Source organism: Caretta caretta, chromosome 3 (assembly GCF_965140235.1).
Source record: "Caretta caretta isolate rCarCar2 chromosome 3, rCarCar1.hap1, whole genome shotgun sequence".
NCBI classification, from domain to species: domain Eukaryota; kingdom Metazoa; phylum Chordata; order Testudines; family Cheloniidae; genus Caretta; species Caretta caretta.
The window spans coordinates 193,175,090-193,192,750 of record NC_134208.1 but is presented as its reverse complement, the minus strand read 5'-3'; the positions used below and the strand labels follow the sequence as shown (position 1 = coordinate 193,192,750).

The 17,661-nt window shown below is 50.6% G+C and overlaps 1 protein-coding gene across 7 annotated transcripts in view; it reads left to right on the top strand.

Annotated features, from left to right (window-relative positions):
• The first annotated feature begins 1,935 nt into the window (after nucleotides 1-1,935).
• The window catches only part of LOC125633452 (butyrophilin subfamily 1 member A1), a 52,012-nt gene continuing 36,286 nt past the window's right edge, over nucleotides 1,936-17,661 (top strand). Inside the window, exons 1-4 of one of the 7 annotated variants that reach the window (XM_048842743.2) lie at nucleotides 1,936-2,546; nucleotides 3,245-3,397; nucleotides 4,614-4,934; nucleotides 9,382-12,024. The gene's annotated coding sequence lies outside the window, so the exon portion shown is untranslated. Of the gene's footprint in view, nucleotides 3,398-4,613; nucleotides 4,935-9,381; nucleotides 12,025-16,014; nucleotides 16,133-17,661 lie in introns of all 7 variants that reach the window. The other 6 variants (XM_048842741.2, XM_048842739.2, XM_048842742.2 and 3 more) reach the window with 6 other exon arrangements.

Here is a 17,661-nt window from a genome sequence, read left to right as displayed (position 1 = left end):
TCCCAGTGCATATCACTGCTCTGCAACGGGGACTTGTCCACTGGTGCCAGAATGGGGCAGTACCCTGTGTACATGTCCCCAAATGAGGCAGTGACCATTGCTGGCCAGCTGGGGCAGGGCACTGCGTGTTTCTCCCCCATTTGGACAGTGACCCGGGGCGGCTAAGTGAGGCAGTGCCCTCTGGTTATTCCCCCCCCCACACACACACACAGATCGTGACCTCTGCTGGCTAGCTGGGGCACTGCCCTCTGGGTATCTCCATCAATTGGAGGACAGCCCTTCCCCCAAGTGGCATCGCGTGGCAGAGCCCTAAATGTATCTGCCCACACCTTTGTGGCAGTGCCCCCTGGTGGCCAGGAACGGCAGAGTCCTGCAGGTATTCCCACCCCACCATTGCCGTAGTGACCCCTGGTAGATAAGACAGTGCATGCTGTGTGACCTTTGGTGGCCAGGTAGGGCAGTGGCCTGTGTGAATTGCCTCCCCCGACAACCATTGCGGCAGTGCCCCCTGGTGGCTAGGCCAGGCAGTGCCCTGTGTGTACCACCCCCAGCGGAGCAGTGACCACTGGAGGCCTTGTGCTAAGAGGCACCACCTCTGGGTTAGGCACTAGGGCTGGTCATTCGGGTGTGGATGGGCCCACGCTGTCCCCAGAAGCTCTGGAATGGCTGCTGTTCTGGGCAGAGGACTCCACCTTGTATTTAGCTGCGATGCTCTGAGCACCTTTCCCCGCCCTGCCTGGCTCAAAAGCTTGTCTCTCGCCCCAAGAGAAGTTGGTTCAATAACAGGTATTACCTCCCAGCCCCGTCTCTCGGCATTCAGGGACCATGTGAGTGGCCACCTTCACCGCCTGGTTGCTCCCCAGCCCCCTTGCACCTGCCAACCCTCCCATCTTCTCCTGACCCCAACCTCCCAGGGCACCCCACCTGCAAACCCTAGGGAACCTGGGGGCGGGGGGCTCCGGGCCGGGGAGGGGCCATAAGCTCAGTAACTGGGTGAGGCTGCCCCTGCAATAAGAAGCAGTGGCGGGGGAGGGGGCGGGGAGAGGGGAGTGAGGCAATGCCTCATGGGAGATGTAGTGTCTCCCCTGCCTCCATCTCCCATCAGCCACTGCGGGCCCCGTAGCACCATGGGAGATGTAGTGTCTCCCTTGCCTCCATCTCCCATCAGCCACTGCGGGCCCCGTAGCACCATGGGAGATGTAGTGTCTCCCTTGCCTCCATCTCCCATCAGCCACTGCGGGCCCCGTAGCACCATGGGAGATGTAGTGTCTCCCCTGCCTCCAACTCCCATCAGCCACTGCGGGCCCCGTAGCACCATGGGAGATGTAGTGTCTCCCCTGCCTCCAACTCCCATCAGCAGCTGCCCGGCCCGCCCCGCCTTCCCATTTCTAGAGCGAGGCACCGGTGGTGCGAGGCCGAACGCGGAAGCTGCCGTGACGCTGGGAAGGCCCCCCCCCCCGCGGGCCGCTCTGCACCAGCCCCAGGGCGCCGCGCGGGTGCAGGCTCCAGCTGGCTGCACTGCAGCCGGGACCCCCACACCGCTGCCCCTCCTCAGTGCCCCTAGTCTCAATGCCGCCAGCCCCGCCCTTCTCCCCTAGCTCCCCATCTCCCCTCTATGGAAGCGGGGCAACCTCCGCCCACTGTTCCCGTTGGGAATCCCTTGGGGGGGACTGAGAGGTGTCACTTCCGGTACCCGGGCACAGTGGGACTCTAATATTGGCGCACCGGGGCAACATAGCTTCCGGTCCCAGTTGCAGGTTGGACTCTAATAGCGAGAGCACTGGGGCAACGTCACCTCCGGGGCAACGTCACCTCCAGCCCCACGCCCCGCTGCGAGCTGCGTTTGCCGCTCTTGTGGGGTCGGCGTCGTCCAGGCGGGGCCCGAGGGTCGCCCTAGACCCCGCCCCCCCCTCCCCCCAGCTGCGGCCCGGCCCCGTGTGGCTGTACTGCCCGTTCCCCAGGGGCTGGCCTGCTCGGGTGCACCAGGGTTTGCACCAGCCCGGCCAGGCCCTCTGGGGGCCCGGGCACGTAAAGGCCACGCGGCGGCCCTCCGAGCCAGAGCCCCGGGGAATCTCCCACCACAAAGTCGGCGGCACAAACCAGCGTCCGGGCGCTTGTGTTAGGGGTTGGGGCTCCTAAGGGCACCACGACAAGCAGCCATCAAAGGCGGGCGGGGGATTGGGGTCCAGTGTCGGCACCATCAGGATGCCTGGCTGCTCTGCGGGGCTTTGCCTTCACCGGCTCAAAGGCAGGAGTGTGTTGTCATCCCCGGGTGGTTACACACTGGGAAACAGAGAACTCTTTCTAACAGCCCTTTACTAGCGGGGGGCGTGTGTGTGGGATGCAGGCTTTACGGAGTAGGAAGCTACTTCGCTGCCTCACCCTGTTTGCTTTTCTTTTTCGAGAGCCTTCTCCCTAGGGCAAAGCATAGAGGTGCTCCATAAGGACAGAAAAGCCCTTGTTTCATAGTAAATCTGAAAATATGTGGCCAATAATCCTCCTTATGTGGAATCATATGGAAACTGACCCTGGGGAAGGGAACTCAGGTGGGAGCCTAACTAGCTAAGTGGGCCTCAGGCAGGGCACATGCCTGAGAAGCTGTAGCGAGGAAGTAGCTGCAGGAGTGTGCTGTAAGGAGCAAAACTGGCTCTTGCAGGGAGGGAAGGAAGAGAAGCCCTCTTTGAGGAGAGCTGGGGCTCCAGATACCAGGACAGAGACTGAACTGAAGCCAGCTCCGGGAAGGAGGGCTGGGGACTCTTGACTCAAGGGAAGAGGAGTGTGTTTCAGTTCTGCAGGAAAGGCATGCAGTCAGGGCTGAAGGTCTGTGCTCAGCTTGGTACTGAGGTGGAGAAGTTGCAGGATTTATTAAAATGGACCCCAGAAGGGGAATGCTTTTATTATTTATCTAATTTGTGAGGACTTGTAAAGGGCCCTGAGCAAAAAAGGAAAACTGAGGCAGTGCTGTGCAGATTTACCCCAGGTCACAAGAGGGTGCTTTGGAGGCCAATAACCCTGCTACAGCCTGGGTTTCTAGGAAATGGTTCCTGATCAGCTGAGGTGCAGGTGGAGATAACTTCCCAATGGAGACAGATAGTAGTAATGTGTCTTCCCCAGCAGAGGTCTGGATCCAGGAAAGTATCCACCAGCTCTGAGTTAATTTCCTATTTCCCCCCACCGTCTCTTCTCTATTGTGTTGGTCAACACACACTCTCCCTGTCTGCCCTTGTCCTGTCTCCCTTCATAGGACGTGGGCAGGTGTGCATCCCGACAGGCTTAAGAACATAAGAATGGCCATACTGGGTCAGACCAAAGGTCCATCTAGCCCAGTATCCTGTCTTCCAACAGTGGCCAATGCCAGGTGCCCCAGAGGGAATGAACACAACAGGTAATCATCAAGGTAATTATGGAGACTTGGTGGGATAATATGCATGACTGCAATATTGGTATAGAAGGATACTGCTTGCTTAGGAAGAACAGGCAGGGAAAAAAGGGAGGAGGTGTTGCCTTATATATTAAAAATGTATACACTTGGAGTGAGGTTGAGATAGAAATAAGAGAGACTTGTTGAAAGTCTCTGGGTAAGGATAAAAGGGGTAAAAAACAAGGGTGATGTCATGGTAGTGGTCTACTACAGACCACCAAACCAGGAAGAAGGGGTGAATGAGGCTTTTTTTAAACAACAAAATCATCCAAAGCACAGGACTTGGTGGTGATGGGGGACTTCAACTACCCAGACATCTGTTGGGAAAATAACACAGCAGGGCACAGATTATCCAACAAGTTCTTGGAATGTATTGGAGACATTTTTTTTATTTCAGAAGATGGAGAAAGCTACTAGGGGGAGGCTGTTTTAGATTTGATTTTGACAAATAGGGAGGAACTGGTTGAGAATTTGAAAGTGGAAGGCAACTTGGGTGAAAGTGATCATGAAATGGTAGCGTTCATGATTCTAAGGAATGGTAGGAGGGAGAACAACACAAGAAAGACAATGGATTTCAAGAAGGCAGACATTAGCAAACTCAGGGAGTTGGTACGTAAAATCCCATGGGAAGCAAGTCTAAGGGGAAAAACAATTGAAGACAGTTGGCAGTTTTTCAAAGAGACATTATTAAGGGCACAAAAGCAAATTATCCCACTGTGTAGGAAAGATAGGAAGTATGGCAAGAGACGACCCTGGCTTAGCCAGGAGAACTTCAATGATCTAAAACTCAAAAAAGAGTCCCACAAAAAGTGGAAACTCGGTCAAATTACAAAGGATGAATATAAACAAATAACATAAATATGTAGGGACAAAATTAGAAAAGTCAGGGCACAAAATGAGATCAAACTAATGAGGGACATAAAAGGAAACAAGAAAACATTCTACCAATACATTAGAAGACAGAGGAAGACCAAGGACAGAGTAGGCCTGTTAATGAGGGGGGAAAGACCATAACAGAAAATGTGGAAATGGCAGAGATGCTTAATGACTTCAGTTTTCACCAAGAAGGTTGGTGGTGATTGGACATATAACATATTGAATGCCAGTGAAAATGAGGTAGGATCAGAGTCTAAAATAGGGAAAGAACAAGTCAAAAATTACTTAGACAAATTAGATGTCTTCAAATCACCAGGGCCTGATGAAATGCATCCTAGAATACTCAAGGAGCTGACTGAGGAGATGTCAGAGCCATTAGCAATTATCTTTGAAAAGTCATGGAATACGGGAGACGTTTCAGAAGACTGGAAAAGGGCAAATATAGTGCCCATCTATAAAAAGGGAAATAAGGACAACCCGAAGAATTAAAGACCAGTCAGCTTAGCTTCTGTACCCGGAAAGAAAATGGAGCAAATAATTAATCAATTTACAAACATCTAGAAGATGATAAGGTGAAAAATAAGTCAGCATAAACTTGTCAAGAACAAATCGTGTCAAACCAGCTTTCTCTGACAAGGTAAGAAGCCTTGTGGATGGGGGGTAAGTGGTAGATGTGGTATATCTTGACTTTAGTAAGGCTTTTGATACTGTCTCGCATGACCTTCTCAAAAACAAACTTGGGAAATACAACCTAGATGAAGCTACTATAAGGTGGGTGCATAACTGGTTGGAAAATTGATTCCAGAGAGTAGTCATCTGTGGTTCACGGTCATGTGGGATGGGCATGAGTGGGGTCCTACAGGGATCGTTTCTGGTTCTGTTCAATATCTTCATCAATGATTTAGATAATGGCATAGAGAGCACACTCATAAAGTTTGCAACTGATGCCAAGCTAGGAGGGGTTGCAAGTTCATTGGAGGATAGGATTAAAATTCAAAATGATCTGGACAAACTGGAGAAATGGTCTCAAGTAAACAGGATGAAATTCAATAAGGACGAATGCAAAGTACTCCACTTAGGAAGGAACCATCAGTTGCACACATACAAAATGGGAAATGACTGCCAAGGAATGAGTACTGCAGAAAGGGATCTGGGGGTCAAAGTGGATCACAAGCTAAATATGAGTCTACAGTGTAATGCTGTTGCAAAAAAAGCAAACATCATTCTGGGATATATTAGCAGGAGTATTGTAGGCAAGACACAAGAAGTAATTCTTCCTCTCTACTCCGCGCTGATTAGGCTTCAGCTGGAGTATTGTGTCCAGTTTTGAGCGCCACATTTCAGGACAGATGTGGACAAATTGGAGAAAATCCAGAGAAGAGCAACAAAAATGATTAAAGGTCTAGAAAACATGACCTATGAGGGAAGACCTGAAAAAAATGGGTTTGTTTATTGTGGAGAAGAGAAGACTGAGAGGGAACATGAGAACAGTTTTCAAGTACATAAAAGGTTGTTACAAGGGGGAGGGAGAAAAATTGTTGTTCTTAACCTCTGAGGATAGGACAAGAAGCAATGGGCTTAAATTGCAGCAAGGGTGGTTTAGGTTGGATATTAGGAAAAACTTCCTAACTGTCAGAGTGGTTAAGCACTGGAATAAATTGCCTCGGGAGGTTGTAGAATCTCCATCACTAGGGATTTTTAAGAGCAAGATGGATAAACACCTGTCAGGGATGGTCTAGATAATACTTAATCCTGCCTTGAGTGCAGGGGACTGGACTAGATGACTTTTTGAGGTCCCTTCCAGTTCTGTGATTCTATGAAGTGATCCATTCCCTGTCGCTCATTCCCAGCTTCTGGCAAACAGAGGCTACGGACACCATCCCTGCCCATTCTGGCTAATAGCCATTGATGGACCTATCCTCTATGAATTTATCTAGTTATTTTTTGAACTCTGTTATAGTTTTGGCCTTCACGACATCCTCTGGTAAAGAGTTCCGCAGGTTGACTGTGCGTTGTATGAAGAAATACTTGCTTTTGCTTGTTTTAAACCTGCTGCCTATTAATTTCATTTGGTAACCCCTAGTTCTTGTGTTATGAGAAGGAGTAAATAATCCTTCTTATTTACTTTCTCCACGCACGTCATTATTTTATAGACCTCAATCATATTCCCCCTTAGTTGTCTCTTTTCCAAACTGAAAAGTTAATTTCTCCTCATACGGAAACCATTACATACCCCTAATCCTTTTGTTGCCCTTTTCTGAACCTTTTCCAATTCCAATATATCTTTTTTTGAGATGGAGTGACCCCATCTGCACACAGTATTCAAGATGTGGGCATACCATGGAGTTATATAGAGGCAATATGATATTTTCTGTCTTATTATCTATCCCTTTCTTAATGATGCCTAACATTTTGTTCACTTTTTTGATTGCCGCTGCACATTGAGTGGATGTTTTCAGAGAACTCTCCACAATGACTCCAAGATCTCTTTCTTGAGTGGTAAGAGCTAATTTAGACCCCATCTTTTTATATGTATAGTTGGGGTTATGTTTTCCAATGTGCATTACTTTGCATTTATCAACATTGAATTTCATCGGCCATTTTGTTGTCCAGTCACCTAGATTTGTGAGATCCTTTTGTAGCTTTTCACAGTCTGCCTGGGACTTAACTATCTTGAGTAGTTCTGTATCATCTGCTAATTTTGCTTGGTCTTAGGAGCTTGCAATATGGGAGGATGGGGAGGGGTGGAAGAGAATCATGCTGGGTCCTGGGAGTCAGAGTGCTGGGGGGAAGGTGGTGTGAGTACCAGCCAGCACAGCAGCTGCCCCGCACTGTCCAGCTCCAGCTTCCGGCCTCCGACCTGGACAGGGGGTGGGGGGAAGGAGGCGGTGCTGGCACTAAACTGAGGAGCAGGGACCAGGGCCATGGAGACAGGTGGGGGGAGGCAGGGGGCAGGCACAGCCCGCACAACTCTAGTCCACTTCAGCCCACCCCCTGCACTAGGGAGGGGCTGGCACTGCCCCTGCTGGCCACTGGGTGTCACTGCTCTTCTATAGGAAACCCACTCTATGTATTACCTTGACTGGCCAGCAGGCAGGGCAATGCTTGTGGGGCCCAGGGGCACAGCAATGAAGGGGCCATGGCTCCATCATTTTTAAAAGGGAGAGCTCTGCTGTTTCCATGGATGCCTCTCATGTCACCTTGGCTCTGCTGCAGGCCTAGGTAAGGAATGGGTTTGGGTTGCTGGTTAAAGACTTCCCCTTACTCCCATCCCGTACCCAGTCTGCAGGAGGGAAGGGCTGGCATGAGAGCCGTGTAAACAATCATCATGTCAAAACTGTGGTGTTTTGAACAGCGGGCCCTGATGCAGCGTGGGATTTGTAGTCTTCTCTTACCTTTGTTTTCAGAATGTGGTGCCCTGCGTAGTACCTGGTGCAGCTGGAGGTGTGATCAGTGATTTATCTGTATGCTGCTTTTAGGTATTCTTAGGCAACCTGTAGCTCACGCTCGGAGAGTGAATTACGTGACTGAACATTTGGAGGAAAGCAGTCACCCCTTCAGCTTCTCGGGGCAGGGATGGGTGGGTTCCCACTCCAGGCACCAGTATACATGTGCTAGTTTACTCAGCTGACCCCCAGTGGGAGTGGAAGTGGTGGATAATGGAAAGACATCCGGGGTGGAAAGATTCTGGGACAGAGAGACCCCTTGTCACACCCTGTGTGGTGCAACCCCATCAAGTGATGAAGGACTGTGACCTGGGCTAAAGTCCCAGGTGTGGAGCTATTTGCCCTAGTGATGGCTCAGGTCCCTGTGCAGACCCAGGAGGGATTGGGTGTGGGGGTAGTTGGGGTTCTCCAGGATATCATTCTGGGGAATGACTATCACTGAGACAAAATTCAGTCCCAGTTTCTGTACCAGCTGAGGATTCGAACCAAGCAAGCCAGAAGGCTCAGAAAGGAGGTGGGGATGACAATGCAAATAGCTTGGTTGGCAGGGAGAAGGAGGGTTTTTTTCCCCCTTGCTTTCAGCACACAAGAAAGGCTGTTAAGCTCAGGACACACAGCCTACTCTTACTGGGGAAGTAGAGGCAGAGCTGATCATGGTGGTAGCTGAAACCCCAGCTGAGCATGGAGAGACAAGGGAAGGGAAGGATGACCGCCAGACATGTTTGCCCTCTCCAGGAGTGGGAGAAGCCCCAGAGAAGGTAAAGCAGCTGGAAGGTCACTGCTGGTAACAAAGACGCTGAGTTGGAGTGTGGCCATGGCCATGGTAGGTTCTCTTAACCAAGAGAAACTGAACCACAGCCCTCCAGGTAGGGGGTGGAGGAAGGGAAGCTGAGAGAGGACTGTCCTGGGGGTGAGGGCAACAGGTTAACTCCAAGAGGGGAAATGGGCTCCCTGCATATGCACAGCCCTGGAGTTGGGACATGACTCCAGAGGGGGCCAGTCAATGTGCAGGACCACCCTGCACACCTGCCTCACCAGAACCCCAGACATATGGCTGGGTTAAGACCAAATGCTTAAGGGGTCACTTTCTACACCAGCCTAGAGGTCAGGGCACCCCAGGCTGCAGCCAAGATGGCTGACACATGGAAGAATGTGGGGTCACTGCCCTCCTTACTCCCTGGCAGATGGGGAGGAGGGAGTGGCAGTCCAGCTCCAAACCCAAAGATTTTGGGGTGGCAAAAGGGGATGGGGCCCAATGAAAACTCCCCATGTACACCCTGCTAGTGTCATCGACCAGACCAGACCTAAGGGAGGACATGACACTGTGCTGAATTGTGTCTTGAAAACCGTGACCTTGATTGATTAGCAACTAAGCTATAAGAATCTTGGAAGTTCCTGGTAGGACACCTACCAAGGAGGCTGGAAAGATGCTGACATCTATGGATAACATTTGGGATTCAGAGTTCCCCAGGTCCTTGGTTAATGTGACCCTGCTCAGTTCAGTCTCAAAGGGGGAAGAGCTATGATGAAGTGGGGATTTTTGGGTAATAATTTTATGAATTCTGTGTGTGCCTCAGTTTACCCCATATGCTGCATTGTTACCCAGTGAAAAATGAAAAATGATTTTTTGCTCTCAAGGCAGGCTAAGAGACACAAATGTGGATGTCACCTAGCTTTCTCCCCATACCAATGGAGCAGTTGAGAAGAAGATGGCAAACCGAATTGCTCAGGCATTGACACCTAGCAACAAATGACCCAGAGGGAGAAGCTGTCCTGGAGTCATTCAGCCTGGGACCGGGGCTTGATCTCTGCCTTTCGAGACTGTCCTGCCCAATTCGGAACAGGCGGTCACTCTGTTGTCAATGCTCTGAATGTCACTGCAAATGCTTGGTGAGGTGCCTTAATCCCTGAAGTGTGGACAAGTCCATATCAGGAGTCTCTCAGCTGGATTCGCTGAACGCTGCTCCTGGTGTGAAGCAGGAGTGCTGAAGGCCCAGAGGTCCAGTCACAGCAGGCAGTGAAGCCGTGTGATGACCCTGGAGGAAGGAGTGAGACCTCTGGGGAGGGGTCTGGCACATCAAAGGGCTTCCTGAGAGACTGTTCCAAAGCCAGAGTGTAGCACCAATCGTATGGATCCATGGCAGTAGGGGAGGTGACATCAGGGCAGATCTGTGCAGTGACCCTTGCTTGCTGCAACAGGAGGCGATCTGAGGGGTCTGTCCAGGTAACCCCAGCCCTGGGCTCTCTGCCATGGCTTAGCTGGCCCCTTTGGCTCCTCTTCCTCCCAAGGAGACACTGAGATGGGTTTCTGCCATTACCCTCCCCCTCCCCCTCCCCACCGCCACACACACACTTTTGAGACCCTGCAGGTAGGGCTGGAAGCCTGGGGTCCCTTGTGTATTGGGGGGTGGGATGGGGAAGAGCAGAGAGATGCTAGAAGGACCCTGAGCTCTGAGCCTGGATTTCCAGTTATTGTTTTACAAGGTGGGTGAGGTAATATCTTTTATTGGCCCAGCTTCTTTTGGTGCGAGAGACCAGCCCAGACCAGCTATCCCACTTGGCACTGAGCCAATCAGGCTCTTTCTGTGCAAATACTGTCTGTGGGTACTGGCCACACCTTGTTTGCTTTCAGAGGAACAGCCGTGTTAGTCTGTATTCGCAAAAAGAAAAGGAGTACTTGTGGCATCTTATCTGATGAAGTGAGCTGTAGCTCATGAAAGCTCATGCTCAAATAAATTGGTTAGTCTCTAAGGTGCCACAAGTACTCCTTTTCTTCTTGTTTGCTTTGTGCAGCATCCTTCATTTGTGTACTCACATGCCAACGCAGGTGGATGGGGCAGCGGCAGGCTGCATGGAGCTGGAACCTCACCGCCCTGTAGCTACCAGTTCTCCCTGCGTCCTCCAGCCTCCAGCAGCAGTTTGCATGGAATGTTTGGATCAGAGGCGGACAGCCCTGTTGTGAACATGAGTGGGGGAGCCTCCGTGGGGGAGCCCAGTCTCCTGGGCAGGCTGGCTGAGTTGTGGGACACTGCTGCATTCTGACACCTCCCCTGGCGGAAAACATGGAAAACCAGTTCTGTTATTTACTATTAGCCTTTCTTAGCATGAAATACCAACCAAAATACACCTGCAAAGAGCTCCGGGTGCCTGACCAATTCGTTAGGGTTCCAACAGGAGGGATAGCTCAGTGGTTTGAGCATTGGCCTGCTAAACCCAGGGTTGTGAGTTCAATCCTTGAGGGGGCCATTTAGGGATCTGGGGCAAAAATTGGAGACTGGTGCAGGGGATTGGACTAGATGACCTCCTGAGATCCCTTCCAACCCTGATATTCTATGAACAGCTAATGGTGCCCACCCAGCAGGAAAGCATCATCCCACACGCAATGAATGAACTCAGGCAATAAATCAAAGCTGCAAAACAGCCCTGCTAGCCACCCAGGAACAACCCTCAACCCTCCCCCATAACTCTATCAAATAAAGAAAGACCCATTAGGCTCTGGTGAAGGGGCTGGTCCCTTCTCCTGTACCGGACAGGGCCTTTCTGATTAGAAACCAGGACAAAGAGCTCTGGAGGTAGGTGGATATTGGTTGGGTTAGAGCACATGCAGTGGGAGCATGCCAACTGCTGCACCACTTCGTAGGGTTGCCTGCCCTGCTCTAGTCCTGCTGGCACAGGGTCGGGGGGACTTTATCTAGGCCATGCAAGCAGGGAGGGAAAGTCTCTCTAAACTCACACTACCCACCTGCATGAAGGCCAGGCAGAATATGGCTCTTGTTGTTTGTTCCCCACTGTGGAAGGAGAATGTGGCCTGTGTCTCAGAGAGTTTGTTTTATTTTGCACCAGAAGACTTGTGAATTACCTGCAACCATAGGGAGGCCTTTCCTAACTTGGCCAAGGACTACTACTGAGGTCTGATTAGTTCTGCACCCCTCTGGCACACTGCTTCGGTCTGAAAAGTGTAGTGCTCGTAGGGGCAGACAGCCTTGGGGGGAGGGGTGTGTGTGTGTGTGTACGACAGAAATACAACTGATTGTTGTGACTGTGACTCTCAGCAAGCAGGGAAAAGCCTTAAAAACTAAAACTGTCACTGCCCTAGGACTGTGTGTGTGTTTTCACTTTCACTTTCAGTTGAGAGCTGCTGGGTGCATGGAGAATGTTTCAGTTCCCATAAAATTGCTGTACTTTATCCAGCAATAGTTGTCTGAACAGACTGGAGTCAGACATGCCCGGGGGCAATGCAGCTATAGCTGGAAGCCCATCCCTGTAAGATCCAGCAGGCAGGTGAGTGTCAGCCCTCAATTGCTGTGGGTGATGGCTCTGTTATTCTTCGTAGAAGCTGTTCCTATGGGCGGCAGTCCATCTGGGGCTCTCAGTTACCTACTTTCAGTATTGCTGCAGAAATGTTTAAAATGCTCAGAGACCTTTGGGGCCCTTTTCCATTACCCTGTAACACAGACTGAAATAGTGTTTGTTTATTTGCTCTTCTGCATGATTTCCTGGAATTAGAGACTGCAGAGGAGTGTGTGCTTTCTCCTTCTCTGGTGACTGTGTGTATTTGCCATCAGCTCACTCCACTGAAGTTCTGCTTTAAGAGACTAGAAGAAGGGAAATGCCGTAGGCCAGATTCAATAAGGCTGGTGCAGGGAGGGGTCAATTCCAGCACGTTGGGCCCAGGGCTGGATTAACTTTTTGTGGGCCCGGCACCAAACATATTTGTGGGCCCCCACTGAGGAATAGGGCATGTGATGGGGGACGGTCTGCAGAGCGAGGGGCCAGTTGGGGGCAATGAGGCGCAGTGAGAGTGGCCCCACTCAGTCCAGCACGAGGGCACTGTTTACAAATTCACAACTGTTAGACACACACTGGCCCACCCAGCCCTGCGCTGCCAGTGTGCCCCTTCCACACTGAACCCCTGCCCAGTGCCCTGCCCTTATACCCAGCACCCCCTCACCCAGAGACTTCCCCCACAGATCCCAATGCCCCCGGACCTCCTATGCCCAGCACCCCCTGCCCAGAGACTCCTCCTGCTGACATCCCACCACAACTGCACAGCACCCTACATGCCATACCCCCTGCCCAGCTCCCCCACCTACAGATTCCCTACTGTCCAGCACCCCCTTCACATTCCCAGCATCACAGCTGTACAGTGCCCCTTATTCCTGAGGGAATTCTACATCAAATTCTGTGCATAATATTTCGAAATTCTGCATTTTTTTTTTTTACAATAAATAAATGTGGAAGCTCCACCATGGCAGTGGGGAACACAGACCACTGGCTGCATGGAGTTGGGAGAATACCCCGCAGCCTCCCCCAGGACAGGGACTTGGCAGTGAGGCTGAACCTGACCCTGACCCAGCACAAGGGCCACGCCTGCCACAGAAACACCCTGGGGCCCTGCCCCTTTTGCGCTAGGCACACCAGATGTGGGCAGGGAGGCTCAGCCTGGCAGCAGGATCCAAGTGCAGAGGGACTTTAGTGTGGGGGGATCCAGATGGGGGTAAGAGGGTTCTGTGTGGGGCAATCTGAGTGCAGGCAGCTCAGTGGATCTGGATGCACAGGGAGGTTCCAGGTGCAGGAGCAATGGGAGTCTGCAGGGGGGGCCAAGTGAAAGTGGTTGGAGCTCAGCAGGGTGTGTGTGTGTGTGTCTGGGTGCAGGGAAGGTGGGGGTCCAGGTGTAGGTGGTTGGGGCTCAGTGGGGAGGGTGTCTGGGGGGGTTCATCGGGGTGGTACAGATGCAGGGGAGGTGGGGCTTGTCAGGGTGAGAGTTTAATGGGCCTGCTTAACAGGGGAGCCCCAGCTGCTGCCAAGGGGCTCCGCATGCTGGGCCCCCGCTTCCCTCATCCCTTTCTCTTCCCCATCCCATGCCCCTTCCCCACCACTCCATCTCATTCCCATCTGACCCCTGCCTCTTCCCCCTGCCCCCGCTTCCCCTATCTCCTTCTCTTCCCCATCCCATGCCCCTTCACCACTGTGACATCTCTCCACCCCACCCCCTTTGTCCCCACTGCCTCTTTTCCCCACACCCCCGCTTCCCCCATCCCCTCCTCTCTTCTCCCATGCCCCTTCCCCACTGCCCCATCTCCTCTCCACCCCACCCCCTTCATCCCCACTACCTCTTCTCCATCCCATGCCCCTTTCCCACCACTCCATCTCATTCCCATCCGACCTCTGCCTCTTCCCCTTGCCCCCGCTTCCCCTATTCCCTTCTCTTCCCCATCCCATGCCCCATCTCCTCTCCGCCCCATCCCTGTTTTAGGGAGCAGCCAGCTTTGTCTGTCTCTCTAAGTGTTGCGTTCTTGTGTGTTCTGAATTCCTAGAAGAAAAATTATTGCTATTTAACTTCTCTCCGTGTATGCTGTGAACACAACAAGTGCCACCGTAACCTGGATTCCTGGTAAACCCTCTGCCATTGGAAACCCTGACCAGGGTAGCGGCTGGCAGAAATCAGCATGGGCCTTGGAGGAGAGCTGGAGACATAGGCAGCAGCCTCTCCAGAGTTAAGTCTGCAGCAAAGTTTTTGTTTAAAGACAGCTTTTGCATCTTCTCTAAATTCCAAAAGATAAGTCAGCTCTGCCGAAGGTCGGGGTGAGATTGTGTTTGTGGGGAAATCTGGAGTTATTTGGACAAGGCATTGCAGAGCTGGAGCACCTGACAAATGAGTTGATTTCAACACCCACTAGCCTTCAAATGCTTTTTTACTCACATCATAGGAATAAAAGGAGTCCCCTCCTGTGACTCCCCTGATCTGCAAGGGAGGGACAGCCTGATCCCTGTGGTAGGGGCTCAGTAACTCAAGCTAGGACCAATGGGCTCTGAGCTTGTTGCATGCGGTGTCTCCGTCTAGACCCCTGCTTGCTGCAACAGGAGGCGATCTGAGGGGTCTATCCAGGTAACCCCAGCCCTGGGCTCTCTGCCAGGGCCTAGCTGGCCCCTTTGGCTCCTTTTCCTCCCAAGGAGCCACTGAGATGGGTTTCTGCCGTTAACACCCCCCCCCCCACGCACACACTTTTGAGACCCTGAACATGACACTCTTCAACTGAGGGTTTACAATAAAATTTTAGGTAAAGCACTGAGGGAAATGTCACTCCAGATATGCTATATTTCCATGTGTGTTTCAATAAAAAATAATGTTTGAAAAGACAAAAGCCATGTGGCAGCATGAAGGATTGAGTAACTGCATGAAGGAGAGAAACTATGCGGTAATGAAGCAGTATGTTTCCCCACACTCCTTCCTGCTTTTTAAAAACCAGAACGTGGTGAATCCATCTAGTGTCTGGATGCATGTTGGCCAATATTGTCTCATGTTTTCTTGGGGTTCCCCCTTGGTTTGTCTGGCAAGTGTGCTACACGCTGAAGGAGAGGAGACACATAAATCACGCCACTGGACTCCCTCTGCTGAGATCTACTGTGTCGGTGTGAGGGAATGCACCCTGTGTTCACATCCTACACACCATTGTAATAATCTTAGTACAAAATATGCCTTGTGAGGTATCTTCTGAAAAAATCTCACTGGTCAGTAATATCCTGGTGAAATGTTTGTAGCAACATTACATGTAAAGTTATGACATCCCCCTGTATTATGTTATTAGCACGTTCAAAACCACAGAGACCTGCCTAGGCAAAAGTTGTTAAAGAGGTCCATCTTAAACAAAGGAATGTGTGGTTATCTCCATTTACAAAGTAGTGTTGCATGTCTGAGTTAGTGACTCAAGATTGTTGAATATCAGGCTCAATTGGAATTATTTAATCTAAGATTATCAACCAGAGATTAGTACAGCACTATACAGAATACAGAAAGCAATAGATACATTGCCACCCTTTGTTTGCAGACCAAGAGCTGGATCTGTGTCTCCGCTTCACTGTATTCGGAAGGAGGCTCAGTTTTCTTTCCCCAACTAAGACCCCATGCCATTTTTCATGGTGTGCACAGGGTCAGTGCTCTGGAACTGCTCTCAGTGAAGTTCAAACAGGACCCTCTTGTACATAGGCACTGACTCCATGGGTGCTCCAGGGCTGTGATTGGTAAAACATTAAAACAAGTTTATTAACTACAATGAAATAGATTTTAAGTGAGTACAAGTAATGAGGCATTAAAGTCAGAAATGGTTACAAGAAAAATAAAGACAGAAAACTGACTAACGTCTAGTTTAACAAACTATATTAGATTCAAGCCAAGTTTTTCACCTATGCTGTCAGCAGTCTTAGAGACCAAATTCTTTAAGTCAGGACCCCTTCCCTATAGTCCAACAGTTGCTTCCTATGTCTTTTCAGGTGGAGAAAATGTGATTGGCAGGGAGAGAGAGAGAGAGAGGAGGGACCCTAGAGTTGTCTACCCCTCCTTTTTATAATCCCGTCCGCCCTTTGAGAAGCATTTCCAGCTGGGAGCAAGGTAACAGGCAGTCTGTGTGGATGGAAACTCCATGCTTTTTCTTTGCCAGGATGTAGATTTTTGTCTCTCCCCCTTCCGTGCCAAAGAGTGGCCACTTAGCAGGTATTGGTCCATCATCCTTGTTTTCACCTGGCTGAGGTGTCAGCTTGCCCTTTGTCTCTGAGGAAGTAGTTTGGCCACTCCCCAGATTTACCTAGAAAACATATTTTTAGTTATGATTTTAGTTTATGTTGATAATTTAACATAAAACACTCCTACACACATTTTGCCATGATATGATTGATCAGCAAACGATAAGTTTTTAAATGACACCTCAGAAGGCATACCTTGTACAAACATTATTGCAATGGTGTGTCGGGTGTGCACGTGGGGTTGTTTTCTGTCAGTACCTTAGCATTAACTATTTCACCCATTTTAGCCACTGGGATAGGGAAGGGGGTGGGTGGGAAGTCCTGAAGGTGAAGTGGTGGTAGCGGAAGGGAAGGAATGCTGAGGGAAGACAGGAGGAGACCCGCAAAGTAAGGGAAGAAATAGAGAAAAAGGAAGATAGGACAGAGAGAATAGTAGTGAGCATTTTCCCCACTGAGTGATGGTGAGCGTGATAACAAAGATCTTGAAGAAGTAACACACTGATGATAATGAACAGTGAATTTACTCTATAAAGGCTGCATTCTGCTCTCAGTCTACCATTGGGGTTGATGGGGGCACCACTTTGGAATGAGGAGAGTGGTGAGCCCTAAATGGATGCCCTGGCACAGAGATCATAATAAAAATGGAATTTGGCCCCATGCACAGAATGAGTTTAACACCCTGAGGCTAGAGAGAGGTGTAGTGGGCTGGGAGCCAGGAGATCATGTGGTTTAGTCTCACTTCTAGTGTTAACGTTCCTCTGCACTTCACAATCTTTGGGCTTGTCTTCACTACCAGGGTAAGTTGACCTAAGTTACACTACTCCAGCTATGTGAATAACCAGAGGGAGCAAAGCAAAAGGGGTGTGTGCTAAGCCCTGCCCCTCCCTCAGAGACAGACTGCAGGAATGTGCTTAGGTCTGCTGGTGATTCCGGAGCCGAGGGAGGATAAGTGCTCCTCTGCCCAACTTGGGTGTGGGGCCCAATCTGGGCTCAGGCTGCCTAGTGTCACACAAAATAATGGTTAGCCCAGGGGCTAGAGAGACTCTTCTGGAATATGGGAACCCATGGTTTACATCCCCCTCTCTGCTGAGGAAGGAGCGGGGATTGAACATGGTGCTGCTGTCTTCCAGTGGTGTGATTTGTTTTGGGGGTGAGGTAGGGGATAGGAATCTGGAACCCTAGAAGGAGGCAGCAGTGCACATGCACGGAGGCAGAAACTTAGGCACATAGGGAATATGTGCTGCAGAAACTTTGGCACTGAGCAGCCAAGTGAGCTAAGGCACCTACAGAGTTGGGGAGCAGCCAAGCAGTGGTTTTGTGGGTCTCAGCAATGCCTAAAAATGGGACTCGAGCATGTAAGTACCTTTGTGAATACCACCCCATGTCCCTATTCTAGGA